Consider the following 24,532-nt stretch of genomic DNA (forward strand, 5'->3'; position numbering starts at 1 on the left):
AGATTGGCTAGTCATAGACATGAGATTTTTCATGATCCACCTATTTCTCCTAATATTTGCTTTTATGCAATTTTGTTTGCGCGATATATACGTATAGCTCATTTCTTAACATTAAAAAAAAATATGCATTTAAAAGGAACATGAAAGCAAAATAACAAGACATGCCAGTGGACAAAATTCATATTTTAAATTGCTTTCCTCAAATATCCTCTTAGAAGGAGGCTTCCTGACATAAGTTGGTTGCAGCGATATGCTTATAGATAGCAATCATAAGAATTGAGAATTTCAAGGAAACAGAATGTAATGAATGCTGATGCATGTGGATGGAGAGAAAATGATTTCCTTTATCAAAAGCAGACCTCTCCATATGACTTATATATATACCTGAACATCCCAAGATGTAGAACTCATCTATAAACCTCAGTTCAGTTTCATTGATTCCAAGAGAAAAAACTATGTAAAGCATGGGCTCATACTCTATTCTCATAGTACTGTACACATTCATATTTTTAATGGATACTTAATAGAGGCTGTAAAGACTGCTGCAAACAGCTCGAGAAGAGAAGCTCTGAAGTCAATATGTTCTGCTGCTGAAATTATTTTCCCTTCTATGAGACTTCTTCAGAAAATCACATTAATATTGCCGGTTAGACGTTATCACAAGAAATACATATTTGATACTTCTCGTTTTTTTCTGTTATATTCATACAGTCTTTCCACCAATTACTCTAATTATTTCAGCTACTGTAAAAATAGAAATGATTTAGTGAAAGTGTATGCTATGCTTTCTGTATTAAAGAAACTATTTATAGTATGTGTTGTGTATATTGTGGAAATAAAAGGACATATGGTTGGAAAAACAATTCTAGCAGAATATTGTTATAGTTTAATAATGAATCATGACTCTGTCTTTTATGTATGAATTATATAATAGTAAAACAAACAAATAAATAATTTATTGTTTTCTCTTCAGTGGGAATGACAAATCTGCTTATGTTTAGCTACCTGGCCCTAGGCTGGTGTTGATAACCTGTGCAGACATCCCCACTATTCAGACCTCATTACATTAGCAAACAATGGGGTGTGTGGAATTAAACCAAGGATCATGGAAATTAGATGGGGAGGAAAAAACACCATTGGGGACATTATGTTGGTGTGAGGTAGTAAAGATTTTACCCCTGTTTGTTTAGTGTATTTTTTACACAGTTTCTCAAAATTTACCAAAACTGTGCACAGACTTGATAAGTTCTGCCCAATTATAGAAACCAGTGAGCTGCAGAGGTGGGTTTAGGCTTTGTGCTCTGGCATCTAACACTTTTATACGTGTCCTATTAGATGGTGTAGGTTTGTACAAAAAAAGGAGTCTTTGCGCAAAAAAAAAAAAAAAATATATATATATATATATATATATATATATATATATATATATATGCAGCAGGTGCCAGTTGCTATCTACAGGCGATTCATGCGATTCCAGACATTTAACTGCTTAGATGATGTAACTGATAAATATTTCAGGACCTATATAGTTATATTGGATGAGATTCATCAAGACCTGTGCTGAGGAAAAGTTGACCAGTTTCCCAGTTGCCCACAGCAACCAATCAGATAGTTTCTTAAATTTTTCAGAGGCCCTTTCAAAAATAAAAGAAGCAATCTGATTGGTTGCTATGGGCAACTGGTCCGCTTCTCCTCTGCCCAGGTTTTGATGAATCTACACCATTGTGCAGAACTTTAACAGTATCTTCTCAGGTTACAAGGCCACCATATTTACCTAACTCTGCATTGACAGGTCACACTAGACTGACAGGAGGTCACTGTGTCTTTCAATTATATATATATATATATATATATATATATATATATATATATAAAATTGAAAGATACAGTGATCTCCTGAACGGGGCCCCACATTAGTTAGCCATTAGTTAGCCTAGAGAGATCGACGGTTAAGCCCCCTCCAGGCACAAATGCTGCCTTTCCGCCTCTCCCTTAGAACTACATGGAGGAGGCGTGTTGACTGCAACGTCATGCTACGGCCGGCACGCCACCTGCACAGGTGAGCTGTGGCAGAGTGGTGGCCCCATGCAGGAGATCGCGGGGGGTCCCAGCAGTCAGACCCCCCGCAATATAACACTTATCCCCTATCCTGCGGATAGGGGCTAAGTTGTTTTCGACCACAGATGTCCTTTAAATGTTGTTTCCAACTTGTAGGATTCCTCTCTATTTACTATGGGGATTCAGATTTACAAGTCGGGAAAATTTTCTGACCATCTTTTTCTAGGTGGAAATTTCCAGCCACTTATTCACAGGATTTTCTGTGAATTCAATAGTAAATAGGTCGGGCTGTGAAACTACGCCCCTTTTTTGTATGGCTATACCCCCTTTGTGACAGAACTCGCCCACTTTTTGGATTTTCATAGTGCAATGTCAGGTAAGTCGGATTTTCCTAGTGCACACTGTCGCACACTGTCTGAGACATGTCTCAGGCAGTATGCACCAAAATAACTTAGAAAAACCTGACAAAAACTAGTGGGTTTTAGCTTAGTAAATGAGGGCCAGTGTGTCAGTTTTACCATACTTTAAACTTTTTTTTCCCTATTTGATCCCACAATTTTTTTTTTCCTGGTTTCACAAATATTATATGGTGAGTATTAGAAGGTGAGGTAAAAAAAAAAAAGATATTGGCAAAAATCAAAATTTGCTAGTCTGAGAAGAGGTTCATATAGCCCTGATCACAGGTTCTGTAATAATGACTGATACTCTGCATCACCCATAATGATAATATGAAAACAGAAATATAGATTTTTTGCAAACATATTGAAAAGGAAAAATGTTAATTTCTCATAGATATAAGTATTCAGATCCTTTGTTATGACACTCAAAATTAGATCTGGGGGCCTCACATTTCTCTTGATAATCTCTGAGATGTTTCTACACCTTGATTGAAGCCACCTGTGGTAAATTCAGTTGATTGAACACAGCCCTGTCTATACTCACAGCTGACAATCCATATCAGAGCAAAAATCAAGCCATGAGGATGAAAGAACTGCCTATAGAGTTCAGAGATGGGATTGTGTGGATGCACAAATCTGAAGAAGGGTAGAAAAAAATGCAAAGTGCATTATAGTTCCCCAAAGCACAGTGGCCTCTGTAATTCTTAAATCGGATAAGTTTGGAACAACCAGGACTCTTTAAGAGATGGCCACCCCTCCATACTAAGTAATTGAGGGAGAAAAGGGGACTAACCACCCATAGTTCACTGAGCACCTAAAGGACTCTCAGACTGTGAGAAACAAAATTTGCTGGTCTGATGAAACCAAGAGTGAACTTTTTGGCCTCCATTCGAAGCATCATATCTGTAGAAAACCAGGCACTGCTCACCATCTGCACAATACCATCTCTACAGTGAAGCATGGTATGGCCAGTATTATGCTGTGGGGTTATTCTTCAGTGTCTGGGACTGAAAAACTGTTCAGGATTGAGACAAAGCTGGATGGAGCTTTGGATCTCAGATTTGGCTAAAGTTTCTCCAACAAGACAAGTATTCATCAAAAGTGGTGTAGGTGAATGTCTTTTTACCCCATTAATTCATGTGGTGAAAACTGTGTACCAGCACCAAATTTATTACATGGTGTAGGACATGTGGTTCTGGTTCTGATCACATTTCTTACTTAAGTACACCACTTTGTATGATACCTCTCTGCGACTTCTTGTGCAACTTTTTTAACCTGTGCAACAAAATGTGTGACTTTTAAATAATGATGTCCACAGTCAGTTTCCAAGACAGGACTGGTGTAGAATTGCACCTCAGTTAGAACTGTTGCGCTAAACGATGCGACAAACTGAAAAGTTGCAAATCATAAATTTCTGACCACTGCATGATTTCAACAAAAATCATGACTTTCAAAGTCACTTTAAAAAAAAAATCTATTTGGTTTGGCGCAAAAAATTGTCGCAAAAAACAACTGTGCCAAAAAATAAATGACAAATTACAGTCAAAATTATGGGTTAAAAGGTTTCATAAATACCCCTCAATGATCCTAAGCACACAGCCATGACAAAACAGGAGTGGCTTTTGGACAACTTGTCCTTGAATGTCCTTAGGCGGCCCACCCAGAGCCCTGACTTGAACTCAATTGAACATCTCTATAAATACCTGAAAATGGCCTCCACCAACCAGCCCCATCCAACCTGATAAAGCTTGAGAGGATCTGCAAAAATGAATGTCAGAAAATCTCCAAATCCTGGTGTGTAAATATCATACCTAGGAATACTGGAGGCTGTAATTACTGCCTAAGGTGCTTTAAAGAGTACCTGTCATGATCTTGTTAATTTTTATAATACTCCCAGTTCCCTGCCCCCAACATGATAAACAACCCCCTTCCTTTATTTTTATAATTTTTTTAGCCCATAGCAGTTCAGTGTGAGATGAGCTATGATTGTCTAAGGCTGCACACACACCCCTCAGCACTCCAGACTGCATTTGCTGATTTTGGACTTCTGCCAGGCCAGCAGGAGTCCAAAGTCTGTTCAGGAGATGGGGGGAAATGTGCTCTTGACAAGTAGGGAGACACCTAGTGGCAGTTTTTTTTTAAATACAAATACAACATAGAAAACATAATTTTATATATTTTTTAAACAAAATACATTAGAAATACATTATTTACCATAAGGAGTGCAATAGAAAAGATTAGTTTTAATGACAGTGACCATTTAACTAAGGACTGAAAAGGATCTGAGTACTTATGTCAATGTAATATTTTAGTTTTTCCCTTTGAAAAGCTTAGCAAAAATGTGTAACATATTGTTCTGCCAATGCATTGTATATATGGTCACTGTCATTAAAACTAATCTTTGTATATACTGAAATAAAAATCTTCAGTTGCTGGTTGGCTGTGCAGGTCTCTATGCTGGTGTGTGTGTAAGTGCAGCCTCAGTGATTCAGCTGAAACAGTCAACTTGCAATAGAAAGTGAGTTGTAGCTGCATAAAGTCTTTGCTGACCCATTGTCTGCAGTCTCTAAGCTTTCCTCTAGAGACCAGGAAGAGAATTTAAAGCCACACCAACTAGTTCAATATCAACATCAGCATTTTGGTTTCCTTTAAGTAAAAGAAAAAAAAAAAGGCTCAAATCCAAATGATATATTTTATTTTTAGATACCTGTGAAGGATTCCCTTTGATACAATGTAAGTTCACTTTGAAGCTGTAACCACCTGACAGCATGCAGCCTGTAACGTACATAGCAAGACACTGCAGTCTGAAAAAAAAATGACATTTGTGAAGCCATTTACGTTGAGGACAGATGTTACGCCGAGCGCTCCGGGTCCCCGCTCCTCCCCGGAGCGCTCGCTACACTCTCGCTACTGCAGCGCTCCGGTCATATCCACTGACCCGGTGCGCTGCGATACCGCCTCCAGCCGGGATGCGATTCGCGATGCGGGTGGCGCCCGCTCGCGATGCGCTCCCCGGCTCCCGTACCTGACTCGCTCTCCGTCGGTCCTGTCCCGGCGCGCGCGGCCCCGCTCCCTAGGGCGCGCGCGCGCCGGGTCTCTGCGATTTAAAGGGCCACTGCGCCGCTGATTGGCGCAGTGGTTCTAATTAGTGTGTTCACCTGTGCACTCCCTATTTATACCTCACTTCCCCTGCACTCCCTCGCCGGATCTTGTTGCCATTGTGCCAGTGAAAGCGTTTCCTTGTGTGTTCCTAGCCTGTGTTCCAGACCTCCTGCCGTTGCCCCTGACTACGATCCTTGCTGCCTGCTCCGACCTTCTGCTACGTCCGACCTTGCTTCTGTCTACTCCCTTGTACCGCGCCTATCTTCAGCAGTCAGAGAGGTTGAGCCGTTGCTAGTGGATACGACCTGGTCACTACCGCCGCAGCAAGACCATCCCGCTTTGCGGCGGGCTCTGGTGAAAACCAGTAGTGACTTAGAACCGGTCCACTAGCACGGTCCACGCCAATCCCTCTCTGGCACAGAGGATCCACCTCCTGCCAGCCGGCATCGTGACAGTAGATCCGGCCATGGATCCCGCTGAAGTTCCTCTGCCAGTTGTCGCCGACCTCACCACGGTGGTCGCCCAGCAGTCACAACAGATAGCGCAACAAGGCCACCAGCTGTCTCAACTGACCGTGATGCTACAGCAGCTACTACCACAGCTTCAGCAATCATCTCCTCCGCCAGCTCCTGCACCTCCTCCGCAGCGAGTGGCCGCTTCAGGCCTACGACTATCCTTGCCGGATAAATTTGATGGGGACTCTAAATTTTGCCGTGGCTTTCTTTCCCAATGTTCCCTGCACTTGGAGATGATGTCGGACCAGTTTCCTACTGAAAGGTCTAAGGTGGCTTTCGTAGTCAGCCTTCTGTCTGGAAAAGCTCTGTCATGGGCCACACCGCTCTGGGACCGCAATGACCCCGTCACTGCCTCTGTACACTCCTTCTTCTCGGAAATTCGAAGTGTCTTTGAGGAACCTGCCCGAGCCTCTTCTGCTGAGACTGCCCTGTTGAACCTGGTCCAGGGTAATTCTTCCGTTGGCGAGTACGCCGTACAATTCCGTACTCTTGCTTCAGAACTATCCTGGAATAATGAGGCCCTCTGCGCGACCCTTAAAAAAGGCCTATCCAGCAACATTAAAGATGTTCTGGCCGCACGAGAAATCCCTGCTAACCTACATGAACTCATTCATCTAGCCACTCGCATTGACATGCGTTTTTCCGAAAGGCGTCAGGAGCTCCGCCAGGATATGGACTTTGTTCGCACGAGGCGTTTTTTCTCCCCGGCTCCTCTCTCCTCTGGTCCCCTGCAATCCGTTCCTGTGCCTCCCGCCGTGGAGGCTATGCAGGTCGACCGGTCTCGCCTGACACCTCAAGAGAGGACACGACGCCGCATGGAGAATCTCTGCCTGTACTGTGCCGGTACCGAACACTTCCTGAAGGATTGTCCTATCCGTCCTCCCCGCCTGGAAAGACGTACGCTGACTCCGCACAAAGGTGAGACAGTCCTTGATGTCAACTCTGCTTCTCCACGTCTTACTGTGCCTGTGCGGATATCTGCCTCTACCTTCTCCTTCTCTACTATGGCCTTCTTGGATTCCGGATCTGCAGGAAATTTTATTTTGGCCTCTCTCGTCAACAGGTTCAACATCCCGGTGACCAGTCTCGCCAGACCCCTCTACATCAATTGTGTTAACAATGAAAGATTGGACTGTACCATACGTTTCCGCACGGAGCCCCTCCTAATGTGCATCGGACCTCATCACGAGAAAATTGAGTTTTTGGTCCTCCCCAATTGCACTTCCGAAATTCTCCTTGGACTACCCTGGCTTCAACACCATTCCCCAACCCTGGATTGGTCCACTGGGGAGATCAAGAGTTGGGGCCCCTCTTGTTTCAAGGACTGCCTTAAACCGGTTCCCAGTACTCCTTGCCGTGACTCTGTGGTTCCCCCTGTAACCGGTCTCCCTAAGGCCTATATGGACTTTGCGGATGTTTTTTGCAAAAAACAAGCTGAGACTCTACCTCCTCACAGGCCTTATGACTGTCCTATTGACCTCCTCCCGGGCACTACTCCACCCCGGGGCAGAATTTATCCTCTCTCTGCCCCAGAGACTCTTGCTATGTCTGAGTACATCCAGGAAAATTTAAAAAAGGGCTTTATCCGCAAATCCTCCTCTCCTGCCGGAGCCGGATTTTTCTTTGTGTCCAAAAAAGATGGCTCCCTACGTCCTTGCATTGACTACCGCGGTCTTAATAAAATCACGGTAAAGAACCGCTACCCCCTACCTCTCATCTCTGAACTCTTTGATCGCCTCCAAGGTGCCCACATCTTTACCAAACTGGACTTAAGAGGTGCTTATAATCTCATCCGCATCAGAGAGGGGGATGAATGGAAAACGGCATTTAACACTAGAGATGGACACTTTGAGTATCTGGTCATGCCCTTTGGCCTGTGCAACGCCCCTGCCGTCTTCCAAGACTTTGTTAATGAAATTTTTCGTGATCTCTTATACTCCTGTGTTGTTGTATATCTGGACGATATCCTGATTTTTTCTGCCAATCTAGAAGAACACCGCCAGCATGTCCGTATGGTTCTTCAGAGACTTCGTGACAATCAACTTTATGCCAAAATGGAGAAATGTCTGTTTGAATGCCAATCTCTTCCTTTCCTAGAATACTTGGTCTCTGGCCAGGGACTACAAATGGATCCAGACAAACTCTCTGCCGTCTTAGATTGGCCACGCCCCTCCGGACTCCGTGCTATCCAACGTTTTTTGGGGTTCGCCAATTATTACAGACAATTTATTCCACATTTTTCCACCATTGTGGCTCCTATCGTGGCTTTAACCAAAAAGAATGCCAATCCTAAGTCATGGCCCCCTCAAGCGGAAGACGCCTTTAAACAGCTCAAGTCTGCCTTTTCTTCGGCTCCCGTGCTCTCCAGACCTGACCCATCTAAACCCTTCCTATTGGAGGTTGATGCCTCCTCAGTAGGAGCTGGAGCGGTCCTTCTACAAGATTTCCAGTTATTATTTACACCGAACACAAGAACCTCTCCTATCTCCAGTCTGCCCAACGGCTGAATCCTCGCCAGGCCAGGTGGTCTCTGTTCTTTGCCCGATTTAATTTTGAAATTCACTTTCGGGCTGCCGATAAGAACATTAGGGCCGATGCTCTCTCTCGTTCCTCGGATGCCTCGGAAGTAGAGCTCTCTCTGCAACACATCATTCCTCCTGACTGCCTGATCTCCACTTCTCCAGCCTCCATCAGGCAAACTCCTCCAGGGAAGACCTTCGTCTCTCCACGCCAACGCCTCGGAATCCTCAAATGGGGTCACTCCTCCCATCTCGCAGGTCATGCGGGCATCAAGAAATCCGTGCAACTCATCTCTCGTTTCTATTGGTGGCCGACTCTGGAGACGGATGTCGTGGATTTTGTGCGAGCCTGCACTGTCTGTGCCCGGGATAAGACTCCTCACCAGAAGCCCGCTGGTCTTCTTCATCCTCTGCCTGTCCCCGAACAGCCTTGGTCTCTGATTGGTATGGACTTTATTACAGACTTACCCCCATCCCGTGGCAACACTGTTGTTTGGGTGGTCGTTGATCGATTCTCCAAAATGGCACATTTCATCCCTCTTCCTGGTCTTCCTTCAGCGCCTCAGTTGGCAAAACAATTTTTTGTACACATTTTTCGTCTTCACGGGTTGCCCACGCAGATCGTCTCGGATAGAGGCGTCCAATTCGTGTCAAAATTCTGGAGGGCTCTCTGTAAACAACTCAAGATTAAATTAAACTTTTCTTCTGCATATCATCCTCAATCCAATGGGCAAGTAGAAAGAATTAACCAGGTCTTGGGTGATTATTTACGGCATTTTGTTTCCTCCCGCCAGGATGACTGGGCAGATCTTCTACCATGGGCCGAATTCTCGTATAACTTCAGAGTCTCTGAATCTTCCTCCAAATCCCCATTTTTCGTGGTGTACGGCCGTCACCCTCTTCCCCCCCTCCCTACTCCCTTGCCCTCTGGTTTGCCCGCTGTGGATGAAATATCTCGTGATCTTTCCACCATATGGAAAGAGACCCAAAATTCTCTCTTACAGGCTTCATCACGCATGAAGAAGTTTGCTGATAAGAAAAGAAGAGCTCCCCCCATTTTTTCTCCTGGAGACAAGGTATGGCTCTCCGCTAAATATGTCCGCTTCCGTGTCCCTAGCTACAAATTGGGACCACGCTATCTTGGTCCTTTCAAAATTTTGTGCCAGATTAATCCTGTCTCTTACAAACTTCTTCTTCCTCCTTCTCTTCGTATTCCTAATGCCTTTCACGTTTCTCTTCTTAAACCACTCATCATCAACCGTTTCTCTCCCAAACTTGTTTCTCCCACTCCTGTTTCCGGCTCCTCGGACATCTTCTCCGTAAAGGAGATACTGGCCTCCAAGAAGGTCAGAGGGAAAACTTTTTTTTTAGTCGATTGGGAGGGTTGTGGTCCTGAAGAGAGATCCTGGGAACCTGAGGACAATATCCTAGACAAAAGTCTGCTCCTCAGGTTCTCAGGCTCTAAGAAGAGGGGGAGACCCAAGGGGGGGGGGTACTGTTACGCCGAGCGCTCCGGGTCCCCGCTCCTCCCCGGAGCGCTCGCTACACTCTCGCTACTGCAGCGCTCCGGTCAGAACCACTGACCCGGTGCGCTGCGATACCGCCTCCAGCCGGGATGCGATTCGCGATGCGGGTGGCGCCCGCTCGCGATGCGCTCCCCGGCTCCCGTACCTGACTCGCTCTCCGTCGGTCCTGTCCCGGCGCGCGCGGCCCCGCTCCCTAGGGCGCGCGCGCGCCGGGTCTCTGCGATTTAAAGGGCCACTGCGCCGCTGATTGGCGCAGTGGTTCTAATTAGTGTGTTCACCTGTGCACTCCCTATTTATACCTCACTTCCCCTGCACTCCCTCGCCGGATCTTGTTGCCATTGTGCCAGTGAAAGCGTTTCCTTGTGTGTTCCTAGCCTGTGTTCCAGACCTCCTGCCGTTGCCCCTGACTACGATCCTTGCTGCCTGCCCCGACCTTCTGCTACGTCCGACCTTGCTTCTGTCTACTCCCTTGTACCGCGCCTATCTTCAGCAGTCAGAAAGGTTGAGCCGTTGCTAGTGGATACGACCTGGTCACTACCGCCGCAGCAAGACCATCCCGCTTTGCGGCGGGCTCTGGTGAAAACCAGTAGTGACTTAGAACCGGTCCACTAGCACGGTCCACGCCAATCCCTCTCTGGCACAGAGGATCCACCTCCTGCCAGCCGGCATCGTGACAACAGATTACCATTTTTGACATTGGATGGTAATTTAATAAAGAAAATGTAAACTGCTAAATTATTTTTGCACATTATTTATGAGAAAAATAACATGTTTCTTGGCAACACTTCTGTTCACTTGAAATGGTAAAGAGATCTTACTGAAAATAAGGAAATTCATGTTATAAAATAAATATAATGTGTAATTTGCTATACACACAATCACAAGCCCCTAGGACCTTCCAACAAACATCAAAATAAGGGTCTGCATGCTTACAGGACATTTGGGGTGCATTCATTTTTATCCAAACACAGGGACATCTACCTGAGTGGGGCTGTGCCTGGTACTATAACTCAGACCACTGTTTCACAACCAGTGAGCCTCCAGCTGTTGCAATACTACAATTCCCAACATGCCTGGACAGCCAAAGGCTGTCCGGGCATACTGGGGGTTTTAGTTTTGCAACAGCCAAATGTACATATGCTGGGAAACACTGCCTCAGATCCATCAAATTAAGAGGCCTAAGCCTCTTATAACTCAGACCAGTGTTTCACAATCAGGGAGCCTCCAACATTTGGCTGCACAGGCATGCTAGGAGTTCTAGTTTTGCAACAGCTGGAAGTACCCTGGTTAGAAAACTCTGCCTTAAATACATTTAAATTAAAGGGGTACTCCTATGAGTTCGCTCCCGTTCTATAACGCGGGGCCACAGCGTCATAGCGGGTCAGGCCGGGACCCGTGGCTAATAGCGCGTGCACTGATCGCGGTGCCGCGTGCTATTAACCCTTTAGACTCGGCAATCAAAGTGGAACGCCATGTCTAAAATGAAAGTAAATCTTTGCCGGTTAGCTCAGGGGGCTGTTCGGGATGTCGTCGGCGAAATTGCGGCATTCCAACCAGCTGTAAGACAGCAGGAGGGACCTTGCCTCCTGGTGTCCGATCGCCGAATGACTGCTCAGTGCCTGAGATCCAGGCATGAGCAGTCAAGCGGCAGAATCATTGACCAATGGTTTCCTATGAGAAACCATTGATCAATGTAAAAGATTAGTGTGTGCAGTGTTATAGCTCCCTATGGGAGCTATAAAATTGCAAAAAAAAAGGGGAAAAAAAGTGAATAAAGATCATTTAACCCCTTCCCTAATAAAAGTTTGAATCACCCCCCTTTTCCCATAAAAAAAAAACTGTGAAAATAAAAATAAACATATGTGGTATTGCCACGTGCAGAAATGTCTGAATTATAAAAATATATTGTTAATTAAACCGCACGGTCAATGGCGTACGCGCAAAAAAATTCAAAAGTCCAAAATAGTGTATTTTTGGTCACTTTTTATATGATGAAAAAATGAACTCCTATCAATACAAAAATGGTACCGCTAAAAACTTCATACCGCCCCATGCGTGGAAAAATAAAAAAGTTATAGTGGTCAGAAGATGACAATTTTAAACGTATACATTTTCCTACATGTAGTTATGATTTTTTCCAGAAGTAATACAACATCAAACCTATATAAGAAGAGTATCATTTTAATCATATGTACCTACAGAATAAAGAGTAGGTGCCATTTTTACTGAGAAATGTACTGTGTAGAAACGAAAGTCCCCAAAAGTAACAAATTTTTTTTTTTTTCAATTTTGTCTCACAATGATTTTTCTTTCCGTTTCGCTGTATATTTCTGGGTAAAATAACTTACATTATGACAAAGTAGAATTGGTGGCGCAAAAAATAAGCCATCATATGAATTTTTAGGTGCAAAATTGAAAGAGTTAAGATTTTTTAAATGTAAGGAGGAAAAATCGAAAGTGCAAAAACTGAAAAACCCCGGGTCCTTAAAGGGGTACTCCGGTGAAAACCTTTTTTTATTTTAAATCAACTGGTGGCAGAAAGTTTAACATATTTGTAAATGACTTCTATTAAAAAAATCTTAATCCTTCCAGTACTTATTAGCTGCTGAATGCTGCGGAGGAAATTCCTTTCTTTTTGGAACACTGATGACATCACAAACACAGTGTTCTCTGCTGACATCTCTGTCCATTTTAGCAACCATGCATAGCAGATGCATAGCAGATGTATGCTAAGGGCAGCATGGTGGCTCAGTGGTTAGCACTGCTGCCTTGCAGTGCTGGGGACTTGGGTTCAAATCCCACCAAGGACAACAATAAATAAAGTGTTATTATTATTAAAATAACATCAGCAGAGAGAACTGTGGTCGTGATGTCATCAGAGAGCATTCCAAAAAGAAAATAATTTCCTCTGTAGTATTCAGCAGCTAATAAGTACAGGAAGGATTAAGATTTTTTAATAGAAGTAATTTATAAATATGTTTAACTTTCTGCCACCAGTTGATTTAAAAGAAAAAAGGTTTTCACTGGAGTACCCCTTTAAGGGGTTAAACAGATTACAGATTACTTCTATGTAAAAGTCTTAATCCTTCCACTACTAATCAGCTGTTGTATGCTACAGAGGAAGCTTAGTTATTCTTTTCTGTCTGACCACTGTACACTCTGCTGACACCGCTGCACATGTCAAGAACTGTACAGTAGTGGAAAGAGATAGCTTCAAGGGAGACACCTGCTCAACATGACAGCAAAGGTAAGTAAAAGGACACAGACAGCAAAGGTAGGTAAAAGCAAGGATATTTTATTTTCCCAGGGCAGGAGCAAATCCCCATAGCATACCTCTCCTGCTCTGGACAGTTCCTAACATAGACAGAGGTGTTAGCAGAGAGCACTGTGGTCAGACAGAAAATAACTATACAACTTTTTCTGTAGCATACAGAAGCTAATAAGTACTTGAAGGATTAAGATTTTTAAGTAGAAGTAATTTACAAATCTGTTTAACTATTTGGCACCAGTTGAGTTAAAAAAAAGTGTTTTCCACCAGAGTACCCAACTAAAAAGCCTAAGCAAAGGCAAAGCTACAGTTACAAACATAGTCTTTCTCTTACAGGTTTTGCTGGGGGTGGTTCTCAGGTATTAGACCCCCCATGATCTTTTAAAATGGGGATAAGGATGGGTCATTTTCTGAAACTTTCTGGAAACCTTTTTATGTATCTTTATGCATCATAAATACAATACATTTCAGTCCCAAAGCTAAGTTCACACTGCGTAAAATTTCCAAATGTATTTAATTTTAGGTGCACATTTTCATTTGCAAACAGCAAAAAAGGTTGCATTTTTGCGGCTGTTATTTTTCTCAAATTACGGATGAAAATGCACATGTAAAATAAAATATGCAGTGTTAACTTAGATAAAAGATGAAAAATATTTATGTGCTTGAATAAAAAAAAAAAAATTTATTATATTATAGCAACATAAAAAGTTTTACATTACCATAAATTGAAAATTGGATAATATCGTAGAGTGAGATTCTCTATTGTTGCAAAGTTTTAAATTATCATTCATTGGTTGAGGTGCTGACTCCTATAAAGCACAAGTACTAAAAGCTGGCACTAGGGGGAGCTTGTGCTTACATGTGTTTGTTATAATCCCATTGACTCTGCTGAGACAGTTGTTGAGCCGAGGCATTATGCGTAGTGTTGCTCGCGAATATTCGCAATACAAATTTTATTCGCAAATATCGCATATTTGCGAATTCGTGAATATAGCACTATATATTTGTAATTACGAATATTGTTTTTTTTTTTTTTTTTTTTTTTTTCACAGTACACATCACAGTGATAACCCCTCTCTGCTTCCAGCTTGTGTGGTGTAAAGAAGGCTCTAATACTACTGTGTGAGACTGGTGTGCGAATTTTCGCATATGCAAATTTTGCTTATGTTAATTTTGTATATGCTAATTTTCGCATATGTCATTTTCGCATACGCGAATTTTCGCATATGCGAAAATAAAACGAGAATATTACGAATATGCGAATATTCGCGAATATATGACGAATATTTGTCCATATATTCGCGAATATTCGCAAATTCGAATATGGGCTATGCCGCTCAACACTAATTATGCGGCCACTATTTATGAACGACCATCAGCCAGTGATCCAAATGAGTGGAATACATGTCTTTCTGTTCCCGCCTCAAAGATTCTGCAAGTAAACTTCCCGGCTACCCACAATCTCAGTTTGGTTGTGAAAGATGGCCCTGTTATTAGTCTATGAGGCCACAGCCATAACTAGCTCTTTTTGTGCCCGAGGCAAGAACATAAGATTGTGCCCCTGTTAGCCTTTTTAACATATAGTTATATGTAGAAATACATCACCCCCTCCAACATACAGTCCTATGTAAAAATACATCCCCCTCCCCTCAACCCCTCTGACATATAGTCCTACATGAACACATATCACCCCATCTCCCCTCAGCTCCTCAAACACACAGCCCTATGTAAAATACATTACTCCCCCCAACATACAGTCTCATTCAAAACTATGAAATTCCCCCTTACCTCAGCAGCTGGGAAGCCAGCCCTCGACCTGATCAGTAGGAGGAGGAAGATTAGTCAATAGCCATGAAGCACTGCTGTTGCCTACATGCATCCCACTTGGTAGGCCAATAGGTGAGGGACTAACTGAATAAGATGCCAGTGTTCCCTTCCCCAGCAGTGAGCTTGCTGCAACACAACCTCTACACCTCCTTCTGGAAGTGAGGCTGGGGTGTAGTTCACATTACTGCTGTGAAGCTCCATAGTTCAGTCACTTAAGCCCTTAAGGACGTAGGGTTTTTCCGTTTTTGCATTTTCATTTTTTCCTCATAACCTTCTATAAATCCTAACACTTTCAATTTTGCACATAAAATTCCATGTGATGGCTTATTTTTGCACCACCAATTCTACTTTGCAATGATAATAGTAATTTTACCAAAAAATCCGCAGCAAAACGGAAAAAAAAATCATTGTGGGACAAAATTGAAGAAAAAATGTAATTCTGTCATTTTGGGGGCTTCCGTTTCTACGCAGTGTATTTTTTGGTAAAAATTACACCTTATCTTTATTCTGTAGGTCCATGCAGTTAAAATGATACCCTACTTGTATAGGTTGGATTTTGTCATACTTCGGAAAAAAAAATCATAACTACATGCAGGAAAATGTATAAGTAAAACATTCTCAACTTCTAACCCCTATAACTTTTTTATTTTTCCACATACGGGCCGTTATGAGGGCTAATTTTTTTGCACCGTGTTCTGCAGTTTGTATTGGTACCATTTTTGTATTGATTGGACTTTTTGATCACTTTTTATAAATTTTTTCATGATATTAAAAGTTGGACTTTGAATTTTTTTTTGCGCATACGCCATTGACCGTGCGGTTTAATTAACAATATTTTTTTTTATAGTTCGGACATTTCTGCATGCGGCAATACCACATATGTTTATTTTTATTTACACAGATTTGTTTTTTTTATGGGAAAAGGGGGGTGATTCAATTTTTTTTATTAAGGAAGGGGTTAAATGACCTTTGTTAACTTATTTTTTTCACTTTTTTTGCAGTTTATAGCTCCCATATGGGGCTTTAACACTGCACACACTGATCTTTTACTCTGATCCCTGCAAAGCCATAGCTTTGCATGGATCAGCGAGATAGGGGCTCGATTGCTCAAGCCTGTAGCTCAGGCTTGGAGCAAACAAACGCCGATCGGACGTGATGGAGCAAGGTAAGGGGGTCTCTGCTCTCTTCCTAGCTGATCGGGACATCGCAATTTTATCGCGATGTCCTGATCAGCCCGACTGAGCTGCCGGGAAGCGTTTACTTTCACTTTCAGATGCGGCAGTCAACGTTGATCGCCGCGTCTGAAGGTTTATTAGCGTGCGGCACAACGATCGGTGCCGCACGCTATTAACCCAGGGTCCCGGCTATCATTAGCAGCCAGGACCGACCCGGTGTGATGCAGGGTCACGGTGTGACCCCGTTTTAAACACCGGGACTGGGCGTAGGGCGTACAGGTACGCCCTACGTCTGGAATTTTGTCCGAAATTCAGCTGCTTGAAGGTAACATGCGGGTGAATGGGTTTTCTGTTAACACAGTCACACTGCAAAATTTCCATCAGAAAATTCTGATCAGAAAATTCCACCATAACATAAAACCTGCTCAATGTTCTGGTGGAATCCGCGCTGCAGACATTGTAGACTATTGAGATGGCAATGTCTGTGCGGCCCCAGCACAGACTGATTCTGACGGCTCTGGCCACACTCAGGCCAGAATATTTCTTGCCGTGGATTCTGTAGTGTGAACCCGGTCTAAAGCCATGCTCACACAACACAATTTCTGTATGGAATTTTGCTGAAGGATTTCGCATGGACATTCCGCTGCAGCAGAGTCCCGATGGGATTCTACTGCACTTTGCACATGGCAGAATTTCTGCACCAGATGCTTCTGCAGCGGAAATTCTGATTCCAGCTTCCGCAGAAAGAATAGACAGGTCTATTCTTTCTTCAGATTCCACAAGGAAATGCATTGTCGTCTATGAGATGGCAGATTTCTGAGCATTCCAATTGCCAGCATATTCTGCCAGGGATCCGCTGACTGTCTAATGTCCGCACGGGTATTTTCCATGCGGACATTCCACCGTGTGAACATAGCTTTTCGTTTCTTCACAGGTGCTATGCAGGGAAAAACTCAGACAACATTAAGCCAACACTGCATCCTCTTTATTCTCACCGATCACACAGCAAACAGTCAGTGTTTCACTTTCACCGGGATATCTTTAAAAGGGCCATTTGACCTCAGCACATATTAACTAAAGACACATATGGAGTAAGTGTCATGTATAGCAACAAACATCGGTTTTAACCATAAAGCTCAATAGGAACACATTTTTCCTAAATTAATTGGTTTCATTTTTTTTTTTAAAGCAGAAGAAGAGATGTGAGGCATTTTTAAGAATTGTACCTTGTATTCATGAACATAATGAGCATTTGAGCATCAGAGGCACAGACAGGCTTGTGTATGTGGGAACATTAAAGGAGAGATGGTAGAATTGTCTTTCATCCCCGCTGATGTCACCGTTATTAATGAATGATAGCAGTAAATGGTTTGCATTTTAGCTAAGTTGCTCATTTCTTGTAATAGAGCTTGGAAGGTTTAAATGCAGTAAACAGCCCCATCTTGAGGTCATTTATCTAACTGCAGCCACTTCTCACATACAATAAGATTTTTTTTTCTAACACTGTTTATCTGTCAAGGTTATTGGATGAAACAAACATGAAGGTCTGACCTTTTCCCCCTGATCACTTAAATTAAATTCTCTGCATTATAAGATTGTTCTGTCTATGTTGTGAGATTACCATAACACTGTGGCTAACTTTTTGAGAACTGGGCATTCTCCGTTGGATTTTTTTTTATCAAACTACACATCCCATAGTTCCATGCTTGTAAGTTTAAGGTCATTTTCCTCCATCCCACTCATCAGCCACTTCAAATGTTTGATGACATTTTATTCAGAACAGTTTAAAGGGGTACTCCACTGGAAAACATAAAAAAAAAAAAAACTGGTGCCAGGAAGTTAAACAGATTTGTATATTACTTCTATTTAAAAATCTTAATCCTTACAGTACTTATCAGCTGTTGTATGATGCACAGGAAGTTCTTTTCTTTTTTAATTTCCTTTCTGTCTGACCACAGTGCTCTCTGCTGACACCTCTGTCCATATCAGGAACTGTCCAGAGCAGGGGATTTGCTTCTACTCTGGACAGTTCCTAAAATGGACAGACGTGTCAGCAGGGAGCACTGTGGTCAGACATAAAGGAAATTAAAAAAGAAAAGAATTTCCTGTGGATCATACAACAGCTGATAAGTATTGGAAGGATTAAGATTTCTAAATATAAGTAATTTACAAATCTGTTTAACTTTCTGGCACCAGTTGATTTACAATTTTTCTTTTTTCCAGAGGAGTACCCCTTTAATGAAGGACCGAACTGCGGAGGATTCTCTGTAGTCCGTCATTTTAGAGAACCATAGGTCTGCATAGGAGCTGTCGGCCCCAAATGATAAATGAAAGTAAAGTGGACACATGGATTTATTGAACCTTTAGCCCCTTAAGGACACTGGGCGTATCCATATGCCCCCATTTTAGAGTCCTTAAGGACTGAGGGCGTATGGGTACTCCCGTGGGAATTTCGGTCCCCGCTGCTAGCCGGTCTGGGACCTGACCGGGATGACTGCTGATATCTATCAGCAGGCATCCCATGCATATGCCCAGGGGGGTCATGAGACCCCCCCATGTTGGCAATCGCCGGTCAATTTAGACCAGCGATCTGCGGTGATTCTGGGTCAAACCAGTCTCTGGTGACCTGGAAAATAAGGGGATTGGGGGTGTCCAAGACACTCCTGATCCCCCAGAAGGGATAGGAGTGAGGTGGCAGAGGTGCCACCCCTCCTATTCCTGCTATTGGTTGTTCAGAAATGACGACCAATAGCAGATCGAGGGCAGGGGGTTAATGTTCAGTTCCCCCACTGTAGTCCGGACAGAGCAGGGGAACCGACGTTGACCGGTGCCCCACAAGTGTCTGACAGATTTTTGGAAGAGTGGGGTCAGACAGAATGGAAATTCAAAAAGAAAATAACTTGCTGTGGAGCATATAGCAGATGATAAGATCAAGATTAGGATTTTTTGATTTACAAATATGTTTAACTTTCTGGCACCAGTTGATAAAAAAATAAAATAAAAATTCCAGTGGAGTACCCTTTTAAGATGGGAGGTTGGAGAAGGACCTGCCCACTCATTGGCCACAGCAATGTCCCATCTCAGTCAATGAAGCTTTATTTGAAAGGGGTGGGACATGAGCAGAAAAGGAACATGGCTCAGAATGTGATGCCAAGTGCAAAAAATGACCCAAAACATTGGTTTGCTATTTTTGTCTACAGTAAGCCAACTAATACATGGCCAAACTGATACAAGACAGTGCAAACCTAGACTATAAAGTCTACAGATGTTCCGCCTGAGCATCTGTGTTAGGACATGTGCATTCTTAGACTGTCTAGTTTGCACTGTGTAAGGCTATGTTCACATGTCAGAATGCCACACCGTAAAAATCTCAGTGCAGACATTCTGCAGACTTACTGTGGGTTTAGGCATAACATGCCAGCGCTAGGACCACTAGGGAATGCACCGTGTCATAAACGGCAATGCATTCAATCCAGAGTCCTCAGAAAGAATGGACATGTTCATTCTTTCTGCAGACACCAGAATTTGAGATTTTGTGCAAGATGTTTCCGGCACAGAAATTCTGCTATGTGAACAGCACAGAAAAATCCTAATTATATCAATGGGACTTTGCTGCTGCGGAAGCTTTGTGCGGAATTCCAATTGGGAATTTCACACAGAAATTCTTGCGTGTGAACACAGCCTAAAGGTCCCCATATGCTTTTAGTCAAAAGTTGTCTGAACTCAGTAAAATATATGGTGGCCTCGTGATTTTTCCCCGACAGAGGATGTTTGGGGTAGAGGGATTTAAGCATGTTGGACCTAGACTGTGTGACCCTTTTGATCTGAGATACATAAATTGCTGCCAGAGTTGCCTGGCTGTGGCTAACCCTTTCTCTCCCAGGTGTGAGCACATTGTTTGGACATGCAAAATGTTCATGTATATGGTTAGATATAGGAAAGTTTAGCCAAAAGCTATTGATGGTATTGAAAGCATACCTATCATATCACAGAAAAAATACTGCTTATATATGTTACTCACTAGGTCATGCAGATTCTTTACATCATTTTGCTATGTGTCTAACTTCTTTATATGGCTCACAAATCCCTCTGATCTGCTGCTCACTCATTCAGACATCTGCTCAAGAAGAGGCGTATCCAAAGCATGCACCCACTTACCATGTATTACTTCCTCTCTGAGTCTGCTGTGTTGATCTTTCATCCAATCTGCTCTGTAACCCCCTTCTCTCTGTTTTCTGCTTCAGTCTAATAGACAGGACAGGAGTGAGCACAGATGAGTGCTAGGCCCACCATTATATACTGGACTTTGTCCCAGCCTGTGCTTCAGCTGGGAAAAAGATGATGCTGCAGCCGAACAGGATTATATTTTGGATGGTATGGGGACCCCTAGTGGTCTTTTTTATAAGCCATCATTTCTATAAAAATAAGATACACATGTTTTGAGACTTATATTAGAAAGGTGAATGTTTTGTCAAGATGAACAACATAGAAAAAGTTTTTGATTCTGACAGTACCAATGTTTAGTATATGTCAACCTTTAGAATGAGACAGGAATATAAATTACTACCTGTGTGTGTGATTCTTGCCTATGTTTTAGTTTTGTACAGCTTCTTGCCCTAATCTTGATATCTCTACAGCGCAACATTTGTGATATTTGTATAACATCCTGATATTACTGAGGGACATATTGTAGCAGCCTTATTATTTATGGACATGTTTTACTTCAGATTGTGACATTTCAAAGTTAACTGCAGGAGCATAAACAATTTTTACTAAATGTCTCCAGAAAACAAACCAAGTCACTCATTTTCTATGAGATTTGATATATAATGAATGCAAATAACAGAGGGTTAAGTGTTCATTTGCATATAATTTAACATGACTTACTGCACATCACTAAAGGGAAAAAGTAATTAGGTTTCTGCTTCTCATTTGCATATTTGCTTACAAGTCCTGTGGTAGCATTATCACTTTTCCAAAACATCCTAATACCATTATAAAATACAATAGAACAGCCTTTGCTACTTAGAAAAGTGAACAACATCATGGTGGGTTTTACTGTATTTTGTAAGATAAGATACATCAATGACTGTCGACAATTTAAGTAATGGAAGGGTTTAGTACAATTAGTTAATAACCCTTCACCTCTTCTACCCCTCAGTTTTCATATATTGAAATCATTTGAATATTAGAGACAAAAAAGGAATATACACTTCTTCACTGCATAGTGACAAAACCTCATTAATATTCATAACTCATGTTTTCTTTTTGTTAAAAAGTTAGTATTTATTTCTTGCAATGCCACCTGACTTTATCATGTACGTATGGAAAAAGTGCCTAGGAAGAATATTAGCAAAGCAATATCAAGATGTGAATTCTTCTGAATACCTAATTCTAAAAGCTTGTATACACAAGTAGATATGCACCATCTTTAGAATAAAATATAAATTTGACTCTGTTCACATTAACACACATGGTCAACTACAACCTCCTTACATCACAGATTGGTTAAAAAGAACAATTCAGGTATTTAAATTTAATCTTATTAATTGGATGAAGAAATGACAAATGTGTTTCTTCTAGTTGGCAGTTATGGTAATAACTTATTTTGTAATTCTAAAAACATTTCTGGGGCTGTCATATTAGATGCATATGCTTCCTTCCTATACAGCAGGTGTATGCACTGCATGTCTGCTGAAATTAAAGGGAACCTGACAGGATGTTCACCAGTACTAAACCCAATACACAGGGTTATAGTGTGGGTGAACAACAAAATCAGTGGTCCCTTACTTTAATTGGTGAAGTATTGTCAGAGTTATGTCCTTTTTTTCTTCTATTGCTATTGCTCTGCTGTACGTAATGGAGGCGGGGAGCTGACTCGCCAAGCTCCCCTGCCTACTCAATTTTCACTGCTCTGCCCGCACCTCTCATTAATATGCTAATGTGTTCACACCACCGTGTGAGCGATCTGCTTTAGGAGCAGAGCTTAGGAAAGCAGAGAGCAGATGCCAGCAGGGTCTCATGCCATAGTGATGTGAGAGTGAGTACATTAGCATATTCATAAGAAGGGTAGGCAGAGTTGGGAATATTGAGAAGGCAGGGTAGCTTGGCAAGCCAGCTCCCCACCTCCACTATGCTTCCAAAAGAAGCGATTAGCGAGACAGAGTAGGGGTGGTCACAGCTCCTGTCATGTGAGTATAGCACATTGTCTGACTAAGGTATTCTGGTAGGATTTTCTGACTTCGGCCAGTGGTCCGGTGAGGCTCTGTAACAGGCTTTTAGCCTGTGAGAACATCCGCCATTTTTACTATATATCCCATATATGTACATGTATCACCCAAACCGACAACACTGTGTTATGCTTATTGATACACCTAGTGCATTTATGAATATATATATATATATATATATATATATATATATATATATTTATTTATTTTATCAATTTTTTTGTCTCATACTGTGTATTTTACTATACGGTATATGCTGTAAACAATTGCATGGCTTTAACCATTTGAATTGGACCACAATTAGGCATATTATTTATACATTATTTTTTACTATCATAGCTGTGGCAATGTCATAATGACATAATCAGGTTCAACTGTCTATGTTGTAGAAACTGCCAATTCTTAGGTATTTTTATATCTTGAACTAATTATTTGCCCTAATTGGTATAAATTGGTCAAATTACTTGGAAACTGGCTCCTCTGGAACAACAGAATTGTTGCTTGCCACACCACATCTTTTTAGCTTTACCTTCATTCATCAGCATCAAATTTTTTGGGGAAAAATTTTAGGTGGATCTCATGGTCAACAATAGAGATGAGCGAACTTTAGAAAAATTTGATTTGGCCAATTCGCCGAATTTTTCTAAAAAATTTGGTTTGGGTCGAATTTTTTTTTTCATTGTTTAAAATGGCTATTTCTGGCCTACTGAGAGCCTCACTAGGGGTGTAGAGCACTTTGCCTTGTCCTAACACGCATAGGGAGTGTGCTGTGTTAGTGAAATAATAGTTTTATTCAGTATGACATGCAGATTACAGGCATTACTATTAGAATCACTGCTGCAGAGCAATGTGGCAGCGGGGAGACCATTTGGTGTAAAAATTGAAGAGAATAAAGAGATTTTTAATGTCATTTTTATTTAACTTAATTTGAATTTTGTTTTAATTTTTTGAGTACCCATTCTGGTGAGCATTGAGCTGGCGGTCCTCCGCCAGGTGAGATACCACCTGTTCCAGCCCCTGACTCTGACTGCCCCCCTGACTATGAAAGTGTGAATGTTTCATTTAACCCCTTAAGGACGCAGGACGTAAATGTACATCCTGGTGAGGTGGTACTTAACGCACCAGGACGTACATTTACGTCCTGTGCATAACCGCGGGCATCGGAGCGATGCCCGTGTCATGCGCGGCTGATCCCGGCTGCTGATCGCAGCCAGGGACCCGCCGGCAATGGCCGACGCCCGCGATCTCGCGGGCGTCCACCATTAACCCCTCAGGTGCCGGGATCAATACAGATCCCGGCATCTGCGGCAGTGCGCGGTTTGAATGAATGATCGGATCGCCCGCAGCGCTGCTGCGGGGATCCGATCATTCATAACGCCGCACGGAGGTCCCCTCTCCTGTCTCCGTCCGGCTCCCGGCGTCTCCTGCTCTGGTCTGTGATCGAGCAGACCAGAGCAGAAGATGACCGAAAACACTGATCTGTTCTATGTCCTATACATACAACAGATCAGTATTAGCAATCATGGTATTGCTATGAATAGTCACCTATGGGGACTATTCAAGTGTAAAAAAAAATGTAAAAAATGTAAAAGTAAAAAAAAGTGAAAAATCCCCTCCCCCAATAAAAAAGTAAAACGTCCGTTTTTTCCTATTTTACCCCCAAAAAGCGTAAAAAATTTTTTTATAGACATATTTGGTATTGCCACGTGCGTAAATGTCCGAACTATTAAAATAAAATGTTAACGATCCCGTACGGTGAACGGCGTGAACGAAAAAAAAAAAAGTCCAAAATTCCTACTTTTTTAATACATTTAAAACCAGAGCAGAAGATGCCGGGAGCCGGACAGAGGCAGGTGAGGGGACCTCCGTGCGGAGTTCTGAATGATCGGATCCCCACAGCAGCGCTGCGAGTGA

The sequence above is a fragment of the Hyla sarda genome, chromosome 2 (assembly GCF_029499605.1).
Source record: "Hyla sarda isolate aHylSar1 chromosome 2, aHylSar1.hap1, whole genome shotgun sequence".
Taxonomy (NCBI): Eukaryota; Metazoa; Chordata; class Amphibia; order Anura; family Hylidae; genus Hyla; species Hyla sarda.